At 37.4% G+C, this 4,952-nt stretch overlaps 1 non-coding gene across 1 annotated transcript; it reads right to left on the bottom strand.

Moving 5' to 3' along the window:
• Window positions 1-226: 226 nt before the first annotated feature.
• Window positions 227-333, bottom strand: LOC131179600 (small nucleolar RNA R71). The gene has a single exon (XR_009148491.1). It is a non-coding gene; the product is annotated as a small nucleolar RNA R71 (small nucleolar RNA).
• Between the last annotated feature and the right edge of the window lie 4,619 nt (window positions 334-4,952).

The following is a 4,952-nucleotide window of genomic DNA, read 5'->3' as shown; positions in this document are numbered from 1 at the left end:
TCCTTCTGAAAATCCACGCACACATCTGAAGAAGTTTGCTATGATCTGTGACATGCAAAAACAACCTGGAGTATCTGATGATGCAGCAAGATTGAAGCTATTCCCATTCTCTTTGAAAGATAGAGCATTGGATTGGCTTGATTCTTTACCTCACAACTCCATCACAAATTGGGAGAAACTCACTGATGCATTTCTTGCACAATATTTTCCACCTGGAAAAACTCAAGAATTGAGGAACCAAATGACAGCTTTTAGACCAAGAGAAGATGAAACTCTCTATGAGTCATGGATGAGATGGAAGGAATTAGAGAGACAATGCCCACATCATGCCATTCCGAAATGGATGATAAATCAGAATTTTTACACAAATGTTACTCCTGCGATCAGAGGGATTATTGATGCTCAAACAGGAGGAGAATTTATTATGAAGCATGAAGATGAAGCTTATGAGCTATTGGAGAAAATTGCAAAGAATACTCATCTTTGGAGTAGTCCAAGAGGACCAGCTCCAACTCAAAAAAGGCAAGCTGCTGGAATGTATGATCTTGACCCATTCAACATGATTAATGCAAAGTTTGATGCACTTACAAATGTCTTGGCTAAGAAGATGGAAGATTTAAGTATGTTGGTTAGTTCATCATCATCATCTGGAAGTTCACAACAAGTTGCTTATGCAGAGGGAACTACCAGCTGTGGAGTAGACTATGGAGAGCAAGCAGCATATGTTGGTAATTATGGAAACAAGCAAATGGGGAATTCTTACTCTCAAACTTATAATCCAACTTGGAGGAATCATCCCAACTTTTCATGGGGAAATCAGCAAAATCAAGTCCAAAATCAGAATTTTCAACCACAACAGCAATAAGGAATTCCATATCAGCAAAATAGGCAACCATTGCCTAATTTTCAGCAGAAAAATATGAATCTTCCACCAAAACAGCAAGAACAAAGTTCCACCACAGAAGCTTTATTACAACAGATTCTTGCTAACCAAAATAAGCATGATGAGGAGATGAGAGAGATGAAAGCAAGGCTAGAACAGATGCAAACACATAACAGAATGCTGGAAAATCAGATTGCACAACAAGCATCTTCCTCAAGTACCAAGTCTTTTGGAAAGCTTCCAAGTCAACCAGAAAACCCAAGAGAGCAGTGTCAAGCTATTACTTTAAGAAGTGGGAAAGTTGTAAATAATGAGAAGAGTGAAAAAAATGAGAAAAGTGAAAATAGTGAGAGGAGAGAAAATGAGAAAGAAATTGATGAGAATGAAAAACAAGAGAGTGAAAAACAAGAGAGTGCAGAAAAATGTAAAGAGAAAATTGAAGAGAAGGAAGAGAAGTATATACCTCCAGAGCCCTACAAGCCACAACTTCCCTTTCCACAAAGATTTCAAAAAGCCAAGCTTGATAAGCAATTTGGGAAGTTTTTAGAGGTTTTGAAGAAGCTATACATAAATGTGCCTTTTATTGATGCTCTTTCACAAATGCCCTCTTATGCAAAATTCTTAAAAGAAATTCTCTCAAACAAGAGGAGAATTGAAGACCATGAAACTGTAGCTTTGACAGAAGAATGTAGTGCTATCCTCCAAAGGAAACTTCCTCCAAAGCTCAAAGATCCAGGGAGTTTTTCAATTCCATGCCACATTGGGGAATCATGTTCGACAAAAGCTTTATGTGATTTAGGGGCTAGTGTTAGCCTTATGCCCCTCTCCATCTATGAGAAGCTCAACATGGGAGATCTTAAGCCAACCCACATTTCTCTTCAGTTAGCTGACAGATCAATTAAGTATCCTGAAGGGATTTTGGAGAACGTGCCTCTGAAGGTTGGGAAGTTCTATATACCTGTTGACTTTGTCATCTTGGACATGGAAGAGGATTCTAATATCCCAATTATCTTGGGAAGACCCTTTCTAGCTACAGCAGGAGCATTGATTGATGTTAAGGGAGAAAAATTGACTCTTAGAGTTGGTGAAGATCAATTGGTTTTCAATATTAATAACACTATGAAGAAGCATCATTCTGAAGCTGATACTTGCTTGAGAGTTGATATTATTGATGAGTTGGTTGAAGAACATTTCAGAAAGAAATATCCGGAAGATCCACTTGAAAATTGTTTGGTTCATGGAGGAGGCATAGACTATGACAACCCTCATGTGGTTGCATATGCTCAACATTTAGAGGGTAGTCCACCATTCATTTTTGCTCCAGTTTTTCAACTTACACAAAAGGAAAAAGTGGAATCTAAGCAATCATCATTCAAGGAAGAAGATGCACCTAAGGTAGAACTTAAGCAACTTCCTTCTCAGCTTAGGTATGAATTTCTTGGCACCAATAACACTTATCCAGTAATTGTAAATGCAAACTTGAGTACCTTAGAGGCTGATAAGTTGTTAAGAGTGTTGAGGCAATTCAGAAAAGTTTTAGGGTACACCATAGATGACATTAAGGGAATAAGCCCACACTTTTGCATGCATAGAATTATTTTGGAAGAAAATTGTAAGCCATCTATTGAACATCAGAGGAGGTTGAACCCAAATATGAAAGAAGTTGTTAAAAAGGAAATTTTGAAGTTGCTAGATGTAGGGATCACATACCCTATCTCAGACAGTACTTGGGTGAGCCCAGTACATGTTGTCCCAAAAAAGGGTGGAATGACAGTGGTCAAAAATGAAAATAATGAATTAATTCCCACCAGAACAGTGACTAGTTGGCGAATGTGCATAGATTACAGAAAATTAAATGTTGCCACTAGAAAAGATCATTTTCCACTTCCCTTCATTGATCAGATGTTAGAAAGACTAGCTAGGCATTCTTATTTTTGCTATTTAGATGGGTACTCAGGTTTTTTTCAAATCCCTATCCATCCAAATGATCAAGAGAAAACCACTTTCACTTGTCCATATGGAACCTTTGCTTATAGGAGGATGCCATTTGGGTTGTGTAATGCACCAGCCACTTTTCAAAGGTGCATGATGGCAATCTTCTCAGATTTCATTGAAGATATAATGGAGGTTTTTATGGATAACTTTTCTGTTTATGGATCTTCATTTGACATATGCTTGGCTAACCTTTCTAAAGTTTTGCAGCGATGTGCAGATACTGATCTTGTGTTAAACTGGGAAAAGTGTCATTTTATGGTTCAGGAAGGGATAGTGCTTGGACATTTGGTATCTAACAGAGGAATAGAGGTTGATAAAGCCAAGGTTGAAGTGATAGAGAAGATGGCTCCTCCTACCAATGTCAAGGCAATTCGAAGTTTTCTAGGATATGCCGGGTTCTACAGATGCTTTATCAAGGATTTTTCTAAAATAGCCAAACCTTTGTCTAATTTGTTAAGTAATGACATACCATTTGTATTTGACCAAGAGTGTTTGGATGCCTTTTGCAGGTTGAAGCAAGCTCTTATCATTGCACCAATCATGCAACCTCCCGATTGGAGTCTACCTTTTGAAATTATGTGTGATGCTAGCAACTATGCAATTGGAGCTGTTCTTGGTCAAAGAAAGGACAAAAAGGCTTATGCTATTTATTATGCTAGTAGAACACTGGATGAGGCTCAAACAAATTATGCAACAACTAAAAAGGAATTTTTAGCAATTGTTTTTGCATTGGAAAAGTTCAGACCTTACATTATTGACTCAAAGGTGGTTATATTTTCAGATCATGCAGCCATCAGGTATTTGCTCCGTAAAAAAGAGGCTAAACCTAGGCTCATAAGGTGGATTCTAATGCTACAAGAGTTTGATTTGGAGATTAGAGATAAGAAGGGAGCTGAAAATGTAGTTGTGGATAATCTGAGTAGGCTGAAATTTGATGATGAAGAAATGGATGAAATCCCTATTGATGAGTTTTTCTTGGATGAACAACTTTTCTCTCTTGTTGCTAAATTACCTTGGTATGCAGACTTTGTGAATTATCTATCTTGTGGAGTTTTACCTCTAGGAATGACATGGCAACAAAAGAAAAAGTTTTTGCATGAGGTAAAATTTTATAGATGGGATGATCCTTTACTCTTTAGGAGATGTTGTGATGGTCTAATTAGAAGATGTATTCCTGATGAGGAGACACAGAGTATTATGCAACATTGCCATGCTTCTGATTATGGAGGACATTTTGGAATCTCTAAAACAGCTAGTAAAATTTTGCAAGCTGGTTTCTTTTGGCCAAATCTTTTTAAGGATGTGAGGAAATTTGTGTTGGAATGTGATAAATGTCAAAGGAGTGGAAATTTGTCAAAAAGAGATCAAATGCCCCTAAATGGTATTCTTGAAGTAGAATTATTTGATGTCTGGGGAATAGAATTTATGGGGCCATTTCCTCCTTCATTTGGTAATAAATACATTCTAGTTGGAGTTGACTATGTGTCAAAGTGGGTGGAAGCTATTGCAACTCCAACTAATGATGCTAAAGTGGTAGTGAAATTCTTAAAGAAATTTGTCTTGAGCAGATTCGGAGCTCCTAGGGCTGTAATTAGTGATGGGGGTTCACATTTTTGTAATAAATAATTTGAGAGCTTAATGAGGAAGTATGGTGTAGTGCACAAGATAGCTACCCCATACCACCCTCAAACTTCAAGACAAGTTGAAATTTCTAACATAGAGCTCAAACATATCTTGGAGAAAACAGTGAACAATTCTCGAAAAGATTGGTCTATCAAACTAGATGATGCTTTATGGGTATATAGGACTGCTTACAAAACCCCTATAGGAACTACTCCCTTTAGGTTGGTGTATGGTAAGTCTTGTTATTTACCTGTGGAGCTAGAACATAGAGCATATTGGGCCATTCTGACCTTGAATTTTGACCTTAAGCAAGCTGGTGAAAAGAGACTATTGCAACTTAATGAGCTTGAAGAATTGAGGATGGATGCTTATGAAAGTGCCTGTATTTACAAAGAAATAACCAAAGTTTGGCATGATAAGCATCTTAGGAAAAAGGAATTCAAAGAGGGTG

The sequence above is a fragment of the Hevea brasiliensis genome, chromosome 4 (genome assembly GCF_030052815.1).
Source record: "Hevea brasiliensis isolate MT/VB/25A 57/8 chromosome 4, ASM3005281v1, whole genome shotgun sequence".
Taxonomy (NCBI): Eukaryota; Viridiplantae; Streptophyta; class Magnoliopsida; order Malpighiales; family Euphorbiaceae; genus Hevea; species Hevea brasiliensis.
This window is presented reverse-complemented; position numbering and strand designations above follow the sequence as displayed.